Here is a 24,971-nt window from a genome sequence, read left to right as displayed (position 1 = left end):
AGAATGTACGGTTGTGTTACATCAATATATGTATTTATAATCGAATAAAACACAACAAATCTTGAAATAATTAAGCTATGGCCGGCATATAACATAAACATGTATTGTTGAAGAATCTCCCACAAAATGTTCGGGAGGTTTTTAAGAGTACAAGTTACTCTCTGTCGTTAGTCAAATTGCAAATTGAGACTGCTGCATACCGGTAATGCGGAATTAATTGGGATAAATTGCCAATTTAAATTCAGTTAAAAATGTGCATATGCGATAAAAATCGAATAGAAATAACCAAATGCTAAACAGTGACTTATTGTGCGCAAAGTGGATAAAATATAGCATTACGAATATATACTATTTGTATTGTTATTGTTATGCGTTTATTATATCGCCATGAGACATTGTCCGGTCTTTGAATTATTGATTTCTGATTTTTACTGACATGTGCAGTAAATGATGAAACATCTTCGCTACTGTCCGAAACCCGTACAATCTATGGATGTTGCTAATGTCCGTAATCTTGCTATTTTAAACTATCTATTAGCTAAGTAAAGCACTGCAATATTGTATTTTAAAGCAATATGTCAACCAAATAATATATTGATTGCGTATTTGCTAGGTTACTGATTTTAATTTTCTGCCGTCAAACGATATGCATGTGCAGAAGACGTATATCAACATGTTTTCGGACAGTCGTTTTCGGATACAAATGGTTCGTCGATTTAAATTATTTTTTTACGTCCTTTATAACATTTTTATAGAATGAAGAATAAACATGCAATGTTACGGATGGTCTGGTTGACAATATTTCACAATGTACTTACCAGAAATTGCACCTAGAAAGACTAAAAAAAGAACAATATGCTAGGGCTCTGCCCTATATTCCATTTATCCTACATCCTCAGGCTCTTGGCTTAAGTAGTAATTACATATGAATGAAATGTGTATTTTGGCCAAATTAAACACACGTTTTACAGTTTTTAAGAGAGCAATATCTCTTTAACATCATGGCAGTTTAAAATAAAATGTTTAGTTTTAGTTAGTGTTTCAGCATATTTTATTTCAGATATATGTATGGTCAGGGATTTCAATAGATTTTAAAAACCATGAGTCAATGACCCCTGGACTGAAATTTTGAGGAGTCAAATTGAAAAATGCTGGGGTCAATTTAGAAGCGCGTTTATTGTGTTTTTGTCTGTATTATTCATGTTTTTTTTATAAACATATGCTCTAAGAGTAACACAATATCTTAACAAGGGACAAAATTGTCACAAAACCAGGTTTTCATTGTGAAAAAAAAATCTGATAAAGGGAGAAAACTCAAACTGAACTTTTGAAATGACCAAAAAAAATTAACCCCCTTTGTAAGTTTTTTTTTTTTTTTTAAATCTATTTTTAGTCGTGGCGACCTTGACATTGGAGATATTGACGTGATTCTTTCGTGGGACACACCGTCCCATGATGGTGAACAAATGTGCCAAATGATTTTAAAATCTCACAATGAATGACATAGTTATGGCCAGGACAAGCTCATTTATGGCCATTTTTGACCTTTGAACTCAAAGTGTGACCTTGACCTTGGAGATATCGACGTAATTATTTCGCGCGACACACCGTCCAATGATGGTGAACAAATGTGCCAAATGATTTTAAAATCTGACGATGAACGACATAGTTATGGCTCGGACAAGCTCATTTATGGCCATTTTTGACCTTTGAACTCAAAGTGTGACCTTGACCTTGGAGATATCGACGTAATTATTTCGCGCAACACACCGTCCAATGATGGTGAACAAATGTGCCAAATGATTTTAAAATCTGACAATGAACGACATAGTTATGGCCCGGACAAGCTTATTCCGCCAGCCCGCCAGCCCGCCAGCCAGCCAGCCCGCCAGCCAGCCAGCCAGCCAGCCCGCCCGCATTCGCCAATCTAATAACCAGTTTTTTCCTTCGGAAAACCTGGTTAAAAAGTTATACTGCTTTATTAAATAACAATACCATGATACATAACACAGCATTTTTTAATGATATACAAAGATAATGACAAAACATAAATAATTTGTGCGAACAATATGCACATTAAGTTTTTCATTTCACAACTTTTATTATTTCTATCACTATACTATGTTTATTTGTAAAAAACAATAAATGCTTATTAAAATCTACTTCATCATAACACATTTAAGTCTTTTAACACATTTAAGTAATTTAAGATATATGGTAGCACCTTTTCATCACATATTTATCGTTATTATATTATCATCATCCCTATGATAGCTTTTGTAACAAAACACAATCTAAATGCATGGAACATCTAGTATATCTATAACTGTTTATCCGAATACTATACATGTCCAAAATATGTACACTTAAGAATGCCTTACCTGTAGTAGTTTAAATTTAATAATCCAAATTGTCATTCTTGTTTTCTGGTTTAACAAACCTTATCAAATGTTTATAAATCCAGTTAATGCTTTCTCCATTATTGAACCACCATTACTTGTAATTTGGATTGCCAGCTTTGAATTAAATGCGGGTTATAATTTAATTTACAATACATCAGCGATTTACAATGTTGAAAGTCATGACGTAGAAATTTAATTCTACTCAGATAATTTATATATAAACGAAGTAATGTGTTTTCTCAATGTTTATGTGTAGTATTATTACTTGTTAGTATAAAAAATTAACTGGTATTTCAGTTTATATAAGATATATGGGTGTTACTTGTAATTATCGGTAGATTAACAAACTGACAAAACTCGCTGGACTGAATAGTGGATCTACGTAATTAATAGACCTTTGATCAATTTTGTTTTTTCTTTATTTTTGCCGACTTTCTTTTACCTTGCCGTCTGCAAACAAAGTCTGCAAAAAACTCTGCAATTATCGGATGGTCAATCAATTATCACGTAATCACGGCTGCTAATTACCCAGTTAATGCGCACGCACTATTGAGACGGTGACTTGGTATTGGAAGAGATAAGATAAGATAAACAACGCCCGGGGTATTCTCTTGATTATAGACCGAGTTTCAAATTCTGATACTATAATTTCAATGAGAAGCACAGCCGAATTTATTACAATGGAACTCGATATGTTAACTGACTGACGCACGGGTCAATTTTACGATGCATCAAAATGACGCACAGCAGAAAAAAGGGTTGCGTCAAAAACGAGTCATTTTTAATTTACTCTCGTCAAAACGCAGGATTCTGCGTCTATTAAATCCCTGTATGGTTATTAATTGTAAAACATTAATATTAAAGTACCTTTACGCGTGTGATCAAAGGTCCGCTCACTTCTCCCCAATACCATTGGAAGGAGAAGTCACTTCTCCCTAAAATTTTGAGCTAGGATGATCCCTGTATGTTCTTTCCGGAGTAATACGTATGTTTTAAAATCAAATTTGGAATACAAACTGATAAAACAGAATCCACCCGACGTATTGGCTTGTCATTTTGTTGTTATTTAAAGTTTAAGGTAAACGGTATGTTTATTAAAAACAAAATACTGGTCATAGTAGAAACATATATATGTGTGTGTTTGTGTGTTTTATTTCATGTATGGAATTCATATTGTTGCATAGGTTTATAACATAGTATAGATATTGACAATCATTCGCCATGTGTTGGTGATAATGTCATGTTATAAATTATGTCTTTGTATTCAGTGTAACAAATGTATGCTTATCTTTAGCGTTAATTATTTTGAAGAGAATATAAAGTAAATGAATAAATATTATATTATATGATTATATATGTACGATTCTCCTCTTGTGTTGTGGATGGATGCAGCTCTGAAGAATGTCAAGACGTATTTCGAATTAAGGAGTATTGTATTGTATACACTACCACATTGCATACATTGTTTACTGTCAATAACCACGGGCTAGAGTAATTATAAGCAGGCAGTTAATTATGTAAAGCAATCGTGAAAATCCCTAGTATTAGAAACCCTGGCTGCTTATGATTATCCAACTAGCTCGTGACAGCGGTATTTAAAATTGAAACCAACGAAAAAACATCGCAAAACTTTAATCAAGTTATAATTAAAAAAGAATCACAGATTCGATAATACCAGGGGTGTGATTGAGGTGAAGTCTGAGGGGAGGAAAATTCTGTAGACTGATTTTGACTACAAGAATTGCATGCATAACGCAATGACAAACCGTAAAACAGACATTTAAATAAACACCATCTTAAACTCATCAACATGATTTCTTTGATGAAAATCTTTTTTAAAATCACTTAACATGTTATGCAAAGTCACCTGAGTATTAATTGTGATCAAAATCAATGAGTGTTCCGATACCTGTGAATGATGGCGGCAATCTTTCGTTTGAGCTCAATGCCTTTAAATTCTACAGAAGGTCAACAATGTTACAGTGTTCAACTAACGACATTTTACCACAGTTTGAGTTTACGTAGTTCAGATTTGTTCACAAAAATAAAATATGACTTCAGCCTTACCCATAGGGACCGTTAAGTAAAACTATTCTATTATACTACATATATATATATATATACAAGGGATACAACTGTGAAAATTTCTGCACACAACCATGGTGTAAACAATAGCGAAAAATTTGCTTCCAAACACAATAAATACACCAATTAAACTGTATTACAACAGCCAAGACATTTATCTTTCAGAAAATAATACACTTGGCAATAAAGTACAAGCTTTTCATTGAACTAAGAGAGAAAGTTTCATTCAAAATGCTAAAAAATCCTTACTTGGACACAGGTGTGCACAGCTGAAAACTGAGAATTCTAGAAGTAATTTTCGTATTCCTTTGTTATAAAGCTCTTTTGCTGGTACATATTCCTTGGATAGTTTTTTCATAGTAAAATAGAACACAATTACTTTTTAGTGAGCATATTTTGCTAGAAATTCATATCAATCTGCTTCAATTTCACAATGACAATGTTTTACTTTCATTTTGGATAGTTCACATGTATTTCTAACATGCGATTTGATTGGTTGAAATTCCACTGCAGTAATAAATCCAGCCATTCACGTTCCACGTAACATTACCTGACAAATTGCATACAAATCCTTGAAGATAGTAGAAATGTAAACAAATTTAATATTTACGGTGTTTTACATATATGCAGTTACATGCAATTACCGTAGGTTTCCACGTATAGCGCGCTCCCGTGTATAGCGCGCAGGCTGTTTTTTTAAATGCAAAAATGGAGAAAAAAAAATTAAAGACAATTAAACCATCAAATCGGACCGAAAATGGCCGCCATTTTACTATTGCACAATCCAATAATCTGGGGCATTGGAAAGCTTAATTAAGCATTCAAAATAGGAAGCGTCATTATGACTAGGAGCATGGGTTGCATAGTACTATACTTTTCTGACAATGTTGTAAGTTTCTAGCAAAAGATTAACAGTCCACGTGCATTTCGTGAAAAACGTGAGAAAATAAGAATTAGTGTACATCGTGTGATTTTTCCTCGGGGAAAGCATGGGCATTACCGGTAAATTTGAATGTCGCATGGGAGACAGAGATACAGTTGTTGAGGTACACCACTGTTGAACGTTCAATATTATACACACAAAATGCAATTGCATATCTTCACGTTCTCAAGTGTCAATAAGTGTCTCAAATGTCAATTAGCGTCTTAACAAGTCGTGGCACATATTACTCAATAACATCTGCCAATTACGAAGTGCAAAATGACCCCCTTTCACACCTACCGTTACCCGCAAAAAAGACCTCGTTCACACCTACCTTTGCCTGCTCTCCGGACTGTCGACAACAATCCCTATCGGAATTCATCAATAAAGAAGTGTAAAAACACAAACAAAGAAATGTCCGCAAGTTTATTCAAACAAATTTATTTTCGACCAAAACTTCTTCTACCGCATTCATATCTACCAGTAGCGACTTCTTGTTGTTTCGACAATGGCCCCTCAGTCTGTACGATTATACTATACTTAAATTAAACTGCGCGTGTTTTTCACGTTTTCCTTTGATTCAAATACGCCGCTGTTAGTTATCATAGTTTGTAAGTAAAACGATCAAATTAAATTATTATCACCTTTTCATTTCAATCGAAAATCTGCAGAAAGTTGTAACATCGACGACATAGAACTAATTATTTAATTATCACAGTTTATCGATAGTCAGCTTGGAAATAATTAATTTATTGTCACGCTTATTTTCATTTTTAATCTTATAATACGACATTTGCGACCGGCCGCTATTTTGTTTGCAGATGACAATTTTAACTGTGTATTCATAGCTCCACCCATTTTTACGTTTCATTCAGCAACGTCATTTCATGTGTAAGCGAGCTCAGTTTTGATTGGCTAGCTACCATGTGCACTTCAGTAACAATAAGGTCAAGCGATGTCTCGATACAGGTGCAGACCGGTTTTCGTTCACTGTTCAAATTGCGAATACTTTCATTGAAACAAAGAGAAAAATATAGAAAACCAGTTTCGGGTTAAAATGGCGGCTGTTTTCAATGAAATTTTACGAGATTTTAGCATTTTCGAAAATCGGATTTTTCGTGAGCCAAATTCTCAATATTTTCGCAAATGGCTCAAGTGGCGACCGACAGCGCGAGCCCTGATTATAGGGTGGTAGTTTTCTGGAAAAAACATGGCGGCCATTTTTATTATTTACGATTACACAACATATTTTTTACCAATTAAGCAGCCAGGATAGCGTTGTATCAATGTATAGCGCGCACCAGCTTTTTAATTAGAATTTTGGAGGTAAAAAACTGCGCGCTATACGTGGAAACCTACGGTATGGAAGGTGTCTACTTTGATTAATAAAGTGTCTATGGATAATAAAACAAGGTAACATTTGCTCAACTTCTCTGTAATTTTTAAATTATGAAACAAAATGTGTCAAAGTGGGTGTGCACACCTGTGTCGCATTTCGAAAATTTTACCGTTTTTCATGAAACTTTCGTTTCAAACACAACTATGAACACTTTTACTGCTATAAACATAGTTATTATCTGATAGATAAATGTCTGAGCTGTTGTTATACAGTTTTTTTGGTGTAATTATTGCTTTTGGAAGCGATTTTTTTGCTATTGTTCAGATCATGATGTTGTGCAGGAAATTTGACAGTTGTATCCCTTGTATATATGTATATAGTATAATAGAGTATTTTTTACCTAACGATCCCTGTGGCCTTACCAAGACAGTCGATCTTCCGTACCCATTCAGTGCTTTCTGATTTTTATCCACTGTTGTTTCTTCCCTTTCCCATTTAATTTTGTTTTTCAATAATTGCTAAATCTCCGAGATTTTGTGAGATTCGTTCGTTCGTCTTCATTAATGCTTCACAAAGGCGCCATTTGCAATCCAAATATGAAACACGTTTTAAAAGACCGATTTTAATTGGAAGATTGGGAAACGAAAGCCAATGACATCGCTCGTTTGAAAATATGTTATGACAGAATACCAGTGTAAAATGCGGAGAGGTTTCACAGGCCGCGGATTTTTTGGGCCGCTTATGAAAAACACCCGCAGATTCGGTCGTACTTCCACCCATTTTGTTTCAAATTTACGCATATCGCGGAAATGACCCCGGACAACCCGATCCGCGGAAATCCGCGAATCCGAGGAAAAATCACACCCCTGAATACAAATCACAGATGCGATATATTAATGAATAACGTAAATCCAAATTATTGCACAATTATTTGAGATGATTTCAAACACACAAACGAACTAAACGAAACCTAAAAATTAATCAAATTCGGATAACTTTAGAATCATTTTGAAAAGTAAAGTAAAAGTAAAACAACGAATAAAATAACGTAAACCGATAATGAAGTTACACAGACAAACTGTAAACTATTATGGTTTTTAATCAGTATTCACGGATTTATGTGAAGTCCTCACGTATCGAAAAAGGTTTGTTTTGCGTTTGTACGTTTTGAAACACCCCTCACTACTGTAACACTTGTCATGCATGTGGGTATTGACGTGCTCTCTAAAGTCATTCTCACTCCTAACTGCCAGCCCACACTGGTAACATTTCACCAATCCCTCTTTTTTGCACTTTTCTCTCTAGCCACGAGTAGGTACTTGTCCGCAAAGCTCCTGCCGCACTGTACACACATGTGACATTGGAGTCCTTTGTTCGTTGAAGCCTTCTAAGATTGTCGGCATCCTGAGAAAAAAACAACATATTTTATTCACGTGACATTTCAATGCGTATACACGCTATTTCAAAAAATGTTAGTATCTGAGGACACGCGTTCGTTAGTTTTAAATTACAAACGATTTGACGATTATTAACTTATTTCAAAATATATGATAACCTGAGAGATGAGATATATTGTATATTTGTGTTGTTTCAAGAAAATCCGTTCATCTGTTTGTTAGCATAACTGTATAAAAATGTAACTATTTTTAAGGTTTTTAATCTTACCTGAAATGCTTTCCCACAGCAGTTATAGTTTCCAGAGTTAGCGTGTCCCCTAATGTGGCGCAATGATCCAGCTCTGGTCTTCGACATTTTTCCGCATTCGGAGCATTGAGCCATACCTAAAAGCAAATATAATATCAAAATTAATATACGATACATTACTTCACCTGACAGTAGTGTTTGGCGCCAAAATAAAAATGGAATTTGATACAATAACATAAAGTATACACTTATTTAAGTAAGCATGGACTTGTCATCGATTTAAGATGCTCCAGCGTAAGATTTTAATATTATAATGGGGATTGTAGAGCATGCCTGTAAATCATAATTATGTATTACTTTAACAAGCGGTGCAAGCGTAGTGTATAGCCATAATAAGTTTTACATGCTAGCGCATTTAAAAATCCCGTTTCAAATACATTGTTGACAAGAATTTTCTTAAACAACTAAATAGAACTGAAAAACTTAAAAACAGTATACCACACAGATCCGTTGAAAATCGTATACCACACAGATCATATTACTGTAAGAATAGTTTTCTTGAATTTTGTTTCGTAAATAAATAAAAGAAACCTGATAATGGATGCAAAATGATATAGTGTAAGCTCCACCCATAAAATTTATTTCTTAATTTCACCATAGGTGATGTTTTTGTGTAAAAAAAAAATGTCCCCACACTGATCCTACCCTTTTCTAACCGTTCAAACGCGCGGTTGCACTTTACTGAAAAAATACTTATTTGTTTTATAAAATCATGATACCTATAGAAAACTCACATGAATTAGCGGGCTCTCCACTTTATCCCATTAAAAATGGTGACATATTAAAAAAGTTAACCTTAAAAATCTTACCTTCGTCGCGCTTTTGTTGATATTTTACTCCCCACACAGATCTTAAAAAGTCACGTGGTATAGGCACCGTGTTTACGGCGTTTCTAAAAATAAATTTGGAAATGCATGCGCACCATGCGTAGTTAGTTCGGACTTCCACAAACAACAATCGCCGAGGTAAATTCGTGCACAAGGCAAATCGTTTGTGATTATTTGTACTATTTAAGTTTTAACCACAAAAACCAGGGGTTAACGTAAGAAATTGACACTCACTTGCCCGGGGGGCAAGTTACTTTGAACATCTACTTGCCCTCATTAAAAACTGGTTGCCCTATTTTGAAGTCAATTTTTTATTGTCATTTGATCTTTGATCTTTGATACACATGCATTATTATGCTAGATTTAATTTCAGCTATATTCAATGTATCAAAAATAAAATAATAATCGTTTTTATAATATAAAGTTGTAAACAAAACAAAATCTGGACAGTTTTATTTCATTGATTAGTCACTATTGAATACAATACATATGAAGAGTTTATTACTATTAAAATTTTAAAACGGTATACTTGTCACTATATCTTTACAAGTTATGGCATAGATTAAAAGGGGGGAGGGCTTAAAATAGTACTGTGAAAATCATGTTGATGTCTTTAATGAAGAGTTTCTCACTATTTGTAACTGTGAATGTGTAACAAACAAGTTATTCACAGTTTAAAATAGTGAGAAACTCTTCATATGCATTCTTAGCAAGTTTTAAACGGTCTGCATATTCAACATGATTTTCAAACTCTGAACAATCCTTTTCACAGTTATTATATTCATGTTCATAGACATCACTATCACTAGTATACGCTTCTTCATCCAGTGCTAGTAACTGTTCTGAAATTGTTTCAGTTTGAGTGGTTTTACACAAGAAAATTGGAATAGCACAGTTACTACCAACAATTTTATCTTGCTTGTTATTAAAATCAGGGACATTGTTGTTTTGGTCTGGTTCAGAACATTTAAAATGTTTAAATGAAAAGATAGTCTTGACGCTACCGTCCGCCATGTTGAAACGTCTGCAGAGTTGAACTTGTTTTGAGCGTTTAGATTGGCTGATACAACGCAAGCGACCAATGAAATCTCGTTTTACTAGTACTTGATAAAAAAATATATTGACCCAAAGAAAATAAATAGATACAAGGGGAAAAGTCGAACAAATACCGCAATTATGCTAATACGAAACGGGCTTGCCCGGCGGACTATCTACTTTGGAAAATCACTTGCCCGCGACGATTTTAACCCGGCACGGGCAAGCGGGCGTCCGCTTAAAAAAAGCCCTGCAAAAACACATGTGTTTCTTTGTTCTTTTTTTGCACTTATGCCCGGGCGGACAACTAGATTATAAAATAACTTGCCCGAACCCAACTTTTACTTGCCAGGGGCAATCGGACAACCGTTAATGTTGTGCCCTGCATCTATTTGGTACTAAATATGATATATTTGCACTACATTTTAAGAGTTTTAATGTTTATTTCGGTCTTATTACTAATTTATTGACTAAACAAGAGCCCTTTATACATATTTTACGTTACTGTAACCAGTGTTTTTGCCAACCAGTGAGTGGGCATGCGCAGAAAATCCCGAATGTAAACAATAACATTCATCTGGTCTATAAAGAGCGAGGTTCCCGGCCTGCGCCCGTATATCAAAAAGCGAGCGGGATGACAGCGATTTAATTATTAATAATGACGCACTTCCGTTGCTTTAGAAAATCGTGAGTGATTTACCTTGTCAATATCTATAGATACATATCTTTTTTTAAAAGACGTTTTGTCGGAAGATATTTATTAATTTAGTATGTGTATACTGTTCATCTGTTGAGTTGCGGTACTTAATCTTATTCTCGGAAATAAAGCATCAAAACACAACTTACCAATCAAATGAAATAGTTTTCATTTAACCCCATCATGATGTTTATCAGAAATGATAAAAAATAGTATAAAATTAACAAAGAATCGAAACAACGCTGAAAAATACGAATGGCTATCGGCCATTTTAGTCCTAGTTTATAACATCACTTGAGGTAATTAGGTCAAACATGTTTACCGTAACATAATTGAGGATATTTTACACTAAATTTTCAAATTCATTACCATATTCATTGAAAAGGGATATCAATGTTTAAATGTTATAGTTTTTCAAGATTATTCATACATTTTTTTGTTTTATTTGATTAAACAGTGTTTGTCTTTCATTCTTCAGCAGAACAGTGAATGCACAAAAATGTGCTGTCTCTTCTCAGGACCCTAACATCACAGCAGTGACAGCAGATCACAAAAAGATCTGGTTAATTATCTTTCATTGATTGTCATTGTTAAGATTGTCAATACTTTTGTATTCACAAGTTTAAATGAAAGTGTTGAGCCTGACTTATAAACAAAACTGATAGAATTACTTTTTGTTAACCGTTTTATAAAGTGTTTTGTCTGACCTAATTGATAGGCAGACGAACTTGTAAACATTGATGAAAAGGTTGACAAATACCGATTTTTTTGATTTTTTTTTACTAGATTTTAATTAAAAACATATACATAACGAAGAAAATGAACAAACTTACCAGTATTCCACTCATTTTCACCCAGAAAATAGTATTTCAATGAAAAACGAAAGTAAGTCTGCTTGTAGTCCAAATTTTTGACGCTCTCAAATATTAAGCTACTTTTTATATAATGGGTAATATTTGGAGCGTACAAAGGGGGAAAGACCAAATTAATGGTGGGAATTTTTTCTTCTTTGTCTATATTGTTGCGCAAGGATTTTGTGCGCAACATTCAAGCCCCGATATAAGACACTTAATATCAACGGATTGCAATAATGTTTACATACCTGTGTAGATAATTCATTTCTCGATAATGTTCCGTAGAAATTATGTAATGACACTTTGAATTTTGCACGCCTGATCAATTTAAATCCAACCACTATTCAATTTTTCAATATCTCTCGATTCGCTCGCTGTGTAGATATAAATCAATAACACGACCTCGCTGTAAAGCATCTGGTTTAAAGTGGGAGAATAAACAGCCTAAAATAAAGTTTGCGTTCGCCTGTTGTGGTGCAGAGCGTTACACAACGCGTCCCGCGATTTTTGCCTAAATCACCGACACTCGGAGGTCATTATTTATTTTGGGTGAAAAATCATCACGATCTCGCGCATTTCATCACGCTAGGTCGAGCATGATCACCGTGTATGCTATAAATATCATCTCCGCGGTGATTCACCGCGATTCACCCCGTTCACGGTCAACGCAGTGAAGAACGATTTTTCTATGTTACATGTACATGTCTAATCTTCACAAAGATTATAGCAATATGGGATTATTAGTATTGTTGGCAGATATAAGAGTAGCCTTTTTAAAATATCAGCATGTATTTCACACCCATGTCCCTGACAGGTTATTTTTTACTTTTTAAATGCTGCGTATAAAACAAAACAGTGTTCGCACCTAGCTGTATGATACCGCAACTGGAGGAGTGATAATTGCGTTATTGATTATGCAATTAACAGTTTGAAGCCATGGAGAACTCATAACTGATTGTAATGTAATCGTCGTATTTTCCCACCGAGTCTCTCGCTTCCCCAAGCGAATTCTGGTTAATATTGACGATAAGAGTCCTAAAAAATGTCATACACGCTGTATTGTAACCGTTGCGCTGTTTCAGTTCCTTCATTATTGAAACAGTTATTGTATTGTATACTGACTACACACTTAAGTGTCATGTACAGTTCATAATCTTCTTCAACGACCAATAAACAACTTAATTTATATTTAGATTACATGCAACATGTACACGATCATTTTCTGGGAATCAAGAAAGCGAGTTTATTTTGTGAAAATAAACCAATATCTGTTTATTGAATTTGTCAAACTTATATATATATATATTAGCAAATCTTATAAAAATAAACATCGTTATTTTAAATGTTTTAAGCAATTTAAGTCTTTTTCTGAGAGCATATATGGGAATTAACTGTGTGAGCTACTTCAAAATGTTAACAGCTATACAATCATTGTTTTGACAGACAACGCGTGCTTATCTTAAGTTTGTTTCTGGTAATACACCGGATATTGGATGTTTGGGGCTTGATTGGATAATAAAACAAAGATGCAGTCGGCGGTTTTCAGTAGAACTTTTGTACAAACCAAGTTAATCAACAGTGCGTCATGCTTATCTAACATTTAAGGATCATCAACACAGGTCCAAGCAACTTGCATGGACCATAATACACAGTCCTATGGTTACATTTAGTAGCACACGTGGTCAGAGACTAACAAGTTTGAGTAATAAAGCAAATAGATTATGAAAAATTGCATGGGGTCCGAAATGAAACAGAATGCCACCAAATCAAACGATTCACAGCCTAATTTTAAGTGTAACAAACTATGTTTGAAACATTTAAAATAACGATAATTCCTAATGAGCACAGCTTCCATTTTCAAAAGTATAGGCTGTTCAACATTGCTCGAGAAATTGTAAAGACAAACGTCTAGTAATGTTCCATTAAATGAATTTTACATGCTTCTATTTTATTAAATAGATCTAGCAGCCCAATGGCGATTGGAGAAGCATACATCACCTGAAGCAATGTGTAAATTTAAATTTAGATGCACATGTTAGTCATTTTCTGAAAATCAGGACGAAGTAAAAGTATTAATTTTACAAATAAACCAACATTTGATTTTATTCAAATGGTCGACATTGTTTATATCGTCTGTGTATTTGAGCAACTCTTAAGCAAATAGATATCGTTTATTTCAACGTTTAAAGCAAGTCTCGTTTCCGATATTAAACTATAAAAATTTCTTCGGTATGGTTACTGACCTACACAATCATGCATTGACAGATGACATTCGATGGTAACTGTATGAAGTATGCAGAGAAGCTGACGAAATGTTAAAACAATCGTGTAGAAGTAAAAATATCAGACTATTATATGTACCTGTTTCTTTCGGAGTGAATACTCGTTGTGGCTGCGGAGAAACTTGAGAACAAAAGAATCTGTAGCCGCGAACTTTGTTGGGTTTGCGTGATCCGTACTGTACAATTGTTATTTCAACAAATAAAGATATTGTTTGTAAATCAGGATTCGACATTCAGCAAGTACGGTGTTTACTTTCATATTGGAATACATTGTCGCGATCTAATGTAATCGTCAATAGTGATGACATTAGTTAATAAGTTGAAATTTAAATCTAGTAGTCACCGCGAATCAAGGTGTTTTCGCAATGATTCTACAGCTGATCTTTATCGTCAGATGGTGGCAGTGAGATCACGGTGGAATCACTGTGAATCAACCACAGAGTGGATTCACCGCAATTTGCGGCGAATCACTGTGATTTGCCACGTTGGCCCAAACGCGGTGGTCGGTGATTTAGGCAAAAATTGCGGGGCTCGAGTGTACATAGTAAACCGATGTTATACTTTTCTGGATTAATTTAGCATTGTCTTTTTTCCAAATTGACAATTAAAAAGTTCTGAAATAAATTACATCTTTTTTTTTTATACTGTACACAAATAATTTTGATACAGATTGTACAGTATACCGTCCTCCTATGTAACATAGGATGTAAGTAAACAAAACAACACAGACAGAGGTGCGAAAAAGACATGCATAAAAACTTGCTGAAACTGAAAACAGTGAATAGAAACTGCACCATATCTGTTTTGAACATATGCTTATTAAATCGACAAAGATTAGCATACTAGATCTAGTTAGGTAAAAGTCGGTGTAAAAAGCTCATGTTAAATAAAATTAAGCGTACACGTTACACCGTAATGCCTTTCTTCTGATTGGTTCATTTTCAAATCGGTTTCATGACATGGCTACAGGTCAGTGATTGGTTTGCGATTTAAGCAGAAGTTTAACTGAAAAATTTATGCCTTTCCAACTTCAATTCGACGATATTTGAGGTAAAAATGGACTTCTGAACTAAAACTGAATGAGTTGGTAATGTTATTTTTCAATTTTACGCAAATCAATGAAAATTCAAACTTTCTGGTTTCCAACACATTTTGGACTTTTCCCCGATAAGACGTTCCAACGAATTTAGCCCATATAAAAAGTATCTCTAAATTCTTTGGGCGTCCTATAAATAAGACTTGCCTGCTTGTTGACAATGTAAACATCGGCTAGGTGGCGCACAACGAAATACCGCGAGATAAGTGATACGGGCAAAAGCCGCTGAGCAAAACTGACTGCGTGCTTTGTACTCAACAACGAAGCAATTCTGGACCTATAAAGCTTGACCGGGACTGAAACATTAGCAATTGTGACTCTGTAATGTTCAACGTTAGTGGACTGTTAAGAAACTGCAATTATTGTGAAGAGACTCTGTATGTCTGTAAGCAAAAAGAATATACAGCATAACAAATATCAGGTGTGAAAACAATGTGAAAGAATACTGAAATTATTAATTTGCAATCAGGCATGAATTGTTGATATTAAAAATGATAGTTCCCAGGCAGCTTTTTTTTCTGTATTTTTTTCTGTATTTCTATTACTAGTATTACTAGTATTAATTCAAAAAATGTATGCCACAATTAAAAAGCACTTTGACTTTGAGTAATACATTGTACATTAAACAATATCTAAGTGGTTTTTAAGTTTCAGATTTCTTGTTTATTATATAAATGAATGTTAATTTTTGCTTAAATATAAATGTGCATAATGCAGTGCCAGTAGCACACTTTGCAATATTTTTATTACAAAATAGTGTGTTGTACACTTGAACATAAGTCTTATACCTATAATTAATAATCCTTGGCTAAAAATTCATTTGACACACCTGAGACCATGTTGTGTATTACCATTATTATTTTGCACATTGTGCTGACACTTTGAAAAAAATGCAAATAAGCAAAACGCAGAAGTTTAGTCTTGTCAACTGTCTCTGATTAATTTTTTGAAGACCATATAAGAAGCAAAAGTGTAGGCTACGGTATTCATTTTATTTTATGACTGCTTGTTATTATTTCTTTATAGGAGGCGTACTGGATGAGTGGAGTTTTTCTTTGGTTCTACATCTTTGATGAAGTCAACTCATTGACATTTAGTGCCATGACTGAGCGTGTTTTTGAACTAACAAACGCGTGGTAGGAACTTATCCGAATATATGCAAACTCATAACAGTGTGTCTAATACTATATGTGTTGAGTGCACAGAAACAAGGGCGAGAAGATAAGGGTATAAATGAACATACTGAATGTGTTATTTTGTTTATGAGCTTGAACATACAAAAACTTGACTTTAATCAATTGGGATGTACATGCAGTTTAATAATCGGGTTGTTATTTTATAATCATATTCATGTGGAAACTGCCTCATTCACATGCAATACGCAGCTGCTGTCTATATGTTTAATGCAACATTCCATAATGACTGAATATCCTTACTTTCAAAACATGAAAATGAATTAAATGAAATGAAAATACTAGGAAACGAAATAATGAAATTAAATACAGGTGAAAAATATTTGATTATATTTTATTTAAATATGGTTTGGTAAATTATTTACTGGTAAAACAATTCTTGTTGATAACAGTAAATTCATGATAATAAGTATGTTGTTGTTTATTTTTTGTCTCACACATAAAGTGACAGGTACACTCATATATTTAGCTTTAAGCTTATGATGTGGGTCTTCATCATAAATCTAAATTTTTGCTACTAGTATTTTCACCTTAGCACCAACCTAGTAATGTTCAATCTGTGTATCACATAAGCGATAGTTTTTACCAACTGTTAATTCCTGAGGATTCCGAAAAATACAATAAGTTTACCACATTTCATGACATGAGCTCTAACAGTCAGGATTCGACATTAACTTTTTTTACAGCCAGACCATCGGACCAGCTCCTCTAAAAATGTACTAGCCCGAATATGATGTCTACTAGACCATAAATGACATAACAAATTAACACAATTGTGTCGTGTAACTGTTTAATCAATTATTTATCAGTAAATAATTAGTGAACACAAGAAAGTCATTTTGATGCAATGAGTAAAAAATAAAATAAAACTATTTAACAACATTAATTGTTTGTTATAATTTCACTGTTTATCACCAGTTAAATAAATGATGTCTGTGCAGCAGGTGACATTTATTCAAGGTCATCAAATTCTGGCCTCCTTGACCACTGTGCTCCATGCAACCACAGCTCCAAGGCCCTTTTTCCAGCATAATCTGTGTCAGTTTTACCGTCGGATTCTTCTTTATTAACTTATTTGTCGGATGAAAATCCAATCTTGAACAAAGCCATTCTTTAAATTACATTCTCTCGTCTGCTACGCCAAAATGTTTACATTGATGATACCGATTGTCAATAGAAGTCGTAAAAACATGATGTAAAGTTCTAAGACACTTCAGAAAATCATTAATATTCATGACAACTTGACCAATGGAAACAAGCAATTTCTGCGGGAAGCTCTCCTTCGCGTCTAAAAAAAGCGATGAATCATGTGAATTCTCCGCGTTTATTTATATACGCTAGTTTTGTTCTGATCTAAATAACGGATACGAGAGTTATTTTACACATTAAGAGAAAAAGGTTTTCGGTTAGGTATAGTTATATGAATCAGTATACAGCGATTTTCCTCCTTCTTTATAAAGTACCGGTAAACGGCACTTTCCCAATTACGAAAAAAATACAAATTTCCCAATTGCTGTCCTTAAATTCCCAATTTAAGGTAAAAAAAAAAAAAAAAAAAAAAATTTTTTTTTTTTTTTTTTTTTTTTTAAGCAACATTTAGTTAGTTTCCCTTTGCAGCTCTATAGCTTGAACCTAGGTTTATATAATATTGACAGCTTGAAAACACTTGGTTATCAATTTTAAAGTATTTGGGAGCAAAAAATCAAATACACCAATTTCCCAATTTGAGGTTTTCACGACTCGATTTTTCCCAATTTTGAGATTTTCACGACTTGATTTTTCCCAATTGGACCGGTACGGGTACTTTTCCCAATTGGACAAGGAAAATCGCTGGTATAGATTTGTTATGTACGACCAGTCGGACAAGCTAGCCCACAGTATTACTACCCCGACCACCGATCTTACTAGACAATGTCTGTCGGACGTGCCTTAGTGTCGAACCCTGACAGTGCGGAAGATATGCAAAGAGTATTGTGTGAATTTGTGTCCAAAGCCAAAGGTGATATTTCTGGTCTGTGTAATTTTGCGCAGTGAATGAGGTCTATGCACTTCTTTCAAGATAGATGCAAACACTCCCGCAAGCATTGTTGCATTTATATGTTTATTAACATTAATTAAGTACAAAAAGTTTTTCATTTACATATGCAGGGGATACATTTACGATGTCGATGATTTAGACATGGGACCAAAATAATGAAGTACGGCACCTTTCTTTTTTATGCTTAAGTTAAATAAAATCGTTTTAGAAATAATCTCGCCCTAAAACATAAATGGCATCCCTGCATATGGAAAACATCAATAAAACACAGTTTCGCGAGATTAAATTTTTTTTTAAATTCTAACATTGTTTTTAAAAGTAAACAAAAAATGAAATACATGTTTAAGAGTTTGAAAACAGTACAAGGGGTTATTATACATAAAGCATAGCTTCATAAACTTGTTTAAGATTAAAACAAATTATATTTTATTGCTTTGCTAAATTATCCTCTAAGGCCCGAATTCCGTGGGGGTCCGAATTCCGATGACATTTGTTTTTGTCTCGTATCGCGAGAGTTAAGATGACGTCATGCACGCGCAGTTCGGTGAATAATGACAGATGCCAACGCAACTGTCACCTACAAAAAGACGCTCGAAATGAGACCAAAACAGGTAACACTCGTGTATAATGTTTCTCACACCTTAATTTGTATGTTTTCTACTATTCCTAATTCATGGCCCCCTTTAAACCCCTTTATTTGGTCCCAAACTCGCTTTTAAACATGTGACAGTCCGTTTGCATTGTCGGCTGGAGTTGACTCGTAGAAGTAGACCGGAAGTTTTCGTTTTTTCAATTAGGCCAACCTATTTTTTCTATTAGGTTGCTGGTCGTATCCCTTAGACTACTTTTTCATATTTTTTCAATTATATGCATTTAATTGCTGAATGTGTAAATAAGTTAACCTATTTATGTGTTTGACTGTTAAAAGAGTTATTTTAAAAGAATATTTATAAGTTGGAGCTCTAAGGAGAGGTGACACTTTACTCTGTTTGTGTTGTGATTAGGAAGAAAAAACGAAGGAAAATATAAATGCATAAACTAATTGTAAATAAGTTTATATATTTTGACTGTTATAACAAAAATTAAAGAATATTTCCAAGTTAAAAAAAAATACAGAAAAACTAGCAAATAGCAGTTGCTTGGCCTAAATACACCATTAGGTTTGAGTAATTTCCCTTTGAATGACGTCACCGGAATTAGGTCCTTTCTAAAAAATGGCAGACAGCTTCGACCAGGGCTACTTTACAAAGCCGAATCTTATTTATTTAAGCACATATTTGCCAAATTTGGTTTGGTAAATGTAAATAAAGGATTTTTCCATAAAGGTATGTACACAATTTTGTGTTGTGTTTGTTTACTTTCACTTCTTTTTAAAAATCGATTCTTACCCCCAAGGACTTTGGTCCTTCGAGGATACATATTGTTTTGTAAAGAAATTGAATGTTTTGTTGCATGATAATGTGCAGACATATATTTATTTTATTACCCGTGTTATCTTAAACAAACATCAAATAAGCTTTTGCCCGTTAATTAGGTAGCACCTATTATCATATTACCGCGAGTCAAGTGATGTTGAGTATATTGCAATATAACTAAAAATAATAAATTAACAAAACATTGTCATAGACATCGAGCGCCTATGCATGGTTCAAACCTCAAACGAAATACAAAGAAAACAATGTATTGCAACCGTTTTCAATTACATACAATAAAATCCAAACACAAGAACCAATACTAACCACTAGAGTGAACTTGGACTCGTTTCCTCCGATTTGATCATGTGACTACACTCACAAAAATATCATGTTAAAATAATAAGTACGGGTTATAAACCACTAAACAAATCGGGAGAAAGTCGACCCGGTCACAAATAATAATGGCATATGTATAATACATCAAACAAAGATTTCTCTGCGGATAAATAATAATGCCGACGTACCACATTGATATAAACTAGATTGTTTACTGGTAAAAAAGAAGAAAAACTTGATGATTTCACAACCAATCAATGATGTACACAAACGATGTTTTCCATTGACAGTGAGGTATCAAAATTTTAGAACAGAATATATCAAAACAGCGAAACCCATGTATCAGTTATTGAATGTATGTAATTAGAGCTCATTATCATTGTCGACCTGAAAAGGCCCACAAGTCAACCGGGGGTGACTAAAAGCCGATTCATGTCACCCTGCGGTGACTTCAAGCCGACGGTAGTCACCCTTGGTGACTAGAATCGGCTTTATCAAGTTTATGTCACCCCAGGGTGACATGAATCGGATTCTAGTCATTCCCGGATGATAAGAATCGGCTTCTAGTCAACCGTGTATTTTTTATCAAACGGCACCGCATCCACAAATAATTTCCGCAATTAATTATTTTTATTTTTTTTAGACATTTAACTCTTCTTTCGTTTTTGTAGTATTGTTGCGTTCCGTGGTACTATAAATTCACAACGCAATTCCGATACGAAATGTTCAACGGGTTTATTCACAATAAACGGTTATAACTGTGTACCGATAAACAAAATGCTTAATTCCGATACATTCAATAAAACTTAATATTCATCGGATTTAACAGTCTTGACAAAGTAGCGTAGTCAAATAATAGTAAACAATGGATGTCAAAAATTCAATGATGCTCCTTTCAACGTAATACGGTAGTTAAAGTTAGATTTAATAGTTCAATTACTCCATATTTAAAAGAACTTAGAATAAGCTATTACTTATTTCTCAAAATTCAACGGTTCAATACAAAAGTTACTATTGTTAATGCTAATCTTACTTTTTTAGAGAAAACATTGATAGATGTTACCCCTTTAAAGATTATAACTAGAATGAACCCTGTGACCAAAATTTGGTCACTTTATACTATCGCGGCGTCATTTGTGACCAGAAATTGGTCACTGTGACCAAATATTGGTCACTGTGTGACCAAAAGCGGGTCACAATAACTGCCGTGACCAATTAGGGAACGCTCGCACGCTTAACACTTATAAATAATAAAATGGGCTTTAAATGACAAACCAATTTAAAACAGATTATATGAACTAATTAATAACCTTTACATGCTAATAATAGCGTAGATTTCTTACCTAATGCCTAAAAATAGGTCTTGCGATAAAAATGTTATCACAGCAGTTTGTTGCTATGCAAGAATTACCCATAAGTCAGCATTCCAAGATGGCGGACAATGGTGAAATGACATGACGACTTCTAGTGAAAAATGTGAATAACAATCAGACTAACGAAGATTATTGTGCAATACCTATGGATTCATAAAATATATGTGTTCATTAACCCAATACAGTACTTTTATTTATGAACAATTCGCTAAGAATATAAATAACTCGAGTAAAATAAACTTAATAAATTAACGTTATCATGCCTATCGGACTGTGAAGGCCAATCACTTATTGATATCCTAGACGAACATAGTGCTGAACAACTCGTAAATTTTCCCACGAGGGACGAAAACATTCTGGATTTGTTCATTACAACACTACCCGGTCAATTTGAAAATATCTACTCGCCAGACAAGTTTAGTGATCATGATGTTATCGCTGGTACGTTGAAGTGTGACATCCCGTACAAGAAACAACCAAAACGTTCTTATTTCCAATATTCCAAAAAGGAGATTATGATGCAATGAGAAAGGAAACTTCGGACTTTGCTAAGGACAAGTATTTCAACGGTTATCAAAACACCAGAACAGTGGAAGAAATAGTAAATTAATCAAGAAATTCTTATTAAAATGTGTAGACACTCATGTTCCAAGTAAACTATCTAAAAGTCTACAATATTTACCTTGGATTACCCGAGAAATTAAAACATTGGTAAAACGTAGAAATAAAACTCATGCAAATTAAAAAAAAACTGGAAATCTCAGACTGAAGATTAAGTGGAAATTGTTATGAAAACAAGTTAAAACTGAAGTTCAAGATGCTCATGACAATTATGTGAATAATTTAATTGGTGAAATTAAAAAAGACTGTAAGCCTTTTTGGAAATACATAAACTGTCAAAAATCCGACAAACAGGTATACCTCCGTTAACAACAAAATGTGGCTCTACTGTAGAATCAGATTTAGATAAAGCTAAAGTTTAAAATGAACAATTCACCAGTGCCTTTACGCACACTGAATATACGTCAGTTACATATGAAACACCTTTATACGAGAAAATGGACTTAATAAATATTACTGAAAAAGGAGTTGAAAAATTGCTGCAAGGCTTAAATACAACCAAGGCCATGGGTCCTGATAGTATACATCCAAAAGTATTAAAAGAACTTGCAACTAGTATATCAAGCGTCTTAGCGCATCTCTTTCAACAATCAGTAAACATTGGTACTAATCCGGAGGATAGGAAATCAGCAAATATTTGTCCGTTATACAAGAAAGATGACAGATCAAAACCTAGTAATTATAGACCTGTGTCGTTGACTTGCATATGTTGCAAACTTCTAGAGCACATCATCTGTTCCAACTTAATGCAACATTTTGATAACAACTCTATTCTGAATAAAAATCAACATGCTTTTCGTAAAAATCACAGTTGTGAAACCCAACTTGTAACCGTCATTAATGATTGGGCAACATCTATAGATAAATCCAAACAAGTGGACATTTTTATACAAGACTTCGAAAAGGCGTTCGTCACCGTGCCTCATGAATTATTAAAAACTAAATTACACAAATATGGAGTTCCTATAAACATTCTACAGTGGATAGATTCATTTTTAGTAAACCGTAAGCAATGCGTTGTAGTAAATGGCGCCAGATCAGAATCCTCAATTGTTAAATCCGGAGTACCGCAGGGAACTGTGTAAGGCCCGATCCTATTTTTGGTGCATATCAATGACATCTCTATAGACATAACTTCGAATATTAGACTTTTTGCCGACGATTGTGTTTGCTATAGGGAAATTAATAATTTTGAAGACTGCTTAGACTTACAATCAGACATAAATAAACTTGGTTATTGGGCCACTTCTTGGGGTATAAGATTCCAACCCAGTAAATGCAACACGATGACTCTTTCACGTAGAAATAAGAAAATTAATTTTGACTACACATTGAAAAATACTCGTCTAGACGTCTTATCTTGTATTAAATATCTTGGAGTGAATATCACATGTGATCTGAATTGGAACAAACATATAAATGAAGTCTGCAACAAATCGTACAGAACGTTAGGTCTTCTCAAAAGAAATTTATCCATGTGTGCTCAAGACGTAAAACTTCAGGCTTATAAAGGATTAATCCGCCCAGTGCTAGAATATGCCAGCGCGGCCTGGGATCCACATCAAATTTATTTACAAGAAAAACTTGAAAGCGTACAAAAGCATTCAGCTAGATTCATCACTTCTAATTATCGGGACTACGAACCAGGATCCATGACTAAAATTTTAAAAGTATTAGAACTTCAACCTTTGAAAGAAAGAAGAAAACAAAATAGATTAATATTACTATGTAAAGGTCTAAATTCACGTGCAAATTTACCATTGGATCAACTCCATCGACCTATTCGTTTTACTAAAAACATGCATAATGAACATTTTAATAGAATTTCGACAATGACAAACGTACTAAAGTTCAGTTTCATCCCAAATACAATATGTGCCTGGAACTCTCTTCCTCCGGACTTGATTCGCAAGTATCAAACAGCTACAAATGATCCAGTTTCTATGTTTAAAAACCAAATTAGAGGGGGGCTCGAAAACTAAGTATGTTTTACAGCTACTTGACGCACGCGCGGTGAGTAATTTTTTTTCAATGTTTCACCGCAACACATCAATATCAAGATCAAGATCAAGAAAAACAGAACAGAACAGAACTCGGAACAGACACTCTCTGAGTCATCCTAAATAAGAAAGAACAATGTCCACATTCCTGGTTAAAATTGCAAGACGCAAACATGGTTTGATTTATATGTTATGGGATCTGTTAATAGTCAGATTCATATACATATTCTGCTTATTATGTTTGTCAAAACGCACTGACTATTGGAGTGAATGAATCCAGAACAAGTATTTACAGGAAAGGTAAAACATTAGATGAAAACCCCAGTGCATATCATTACCCCCCCCCCCTCACAAAATTTGGCTAAACTACTGTAGCCAATACACATTTCAATAAAATTTAAAGTTAAACACAAACATCACCTATAGTTTTAAAACATTAACACTAGTAAACAACTGTCATCGTCACATTAGTTAGTGCCGTTGTAAAACAACATTAACACAGTAAATGTAATATGACACAGCTAGTGTTTTTATTTAAGTTTTTTGTTTTTCTTTCTGCAGTGCGTCCCGAATCTCCTTAAGCACATTAAGCATGTCCTTGTGATTTGCATTGATGGCACTCAGTATTGTAGAATGTCCCTCCCTAATTGTGTTTTCCATCAGTATTGTTGATTGCCTTATTGCCTCCCTGATCGGATCCTGGACTATAGCTGTCGGCACCTGTGAAGCTGTCATCGCAGTGGAAAGCACCG

At 34.1% G+C, this 24,971-nt stretch overlaps 1 protein-coding gene across 6 annotated transcripts in view; it reads right to left on the bottom strand.

Annotated features, from left to right (window-relative positions):
• Positions 1-24,432, bottom strand: part of LOC127860448 (uncharacterized) — a 135,081-nt gene extending 110,649 nt beyond the window's left edge. For 3 of the 6 annotated variants that reach the window (XM_052398528.1, XM_052398529.1, XM_052398530.1), the window contains exon 1: positions 20,214-20,839. The gene's annotated coding sequence lies outside the window, so the exon portion shown is untranslated. Of the gene's footprint in view, positions 1-20,213 lie in introns of all 6 variants that reach the window. The other 3 variants (XM_052398532.1, XM_052398527.1, XM_052398531.1) reach the window with 2 other exon arrangements.
• Positions 24,433-24,971: the final 539 nt, after the last annotated feature.

Source organism: Dreissena polymorpha, chromosome 15 (assembly GCF_020536995.1).
Source record: "Dreissena polymorpha isolate Duluth1 chromosome 15, UMN_Dpol_1.0, whole genome shotgun sequence".
In the NCBI taxonomy this organism is placed as follows: domain Eukaryota; kingdom Metazoa; phylum Mollusca; class Bivalvia; order Myida; family Dreissenidae; genus Dreissena; species Dreissena polymorpha.
The sequence above is the reverse complement of the archived record's forward strand: the minus strand, read 5'-3'. Positions and strand labels throughout refer to the sequence as shown.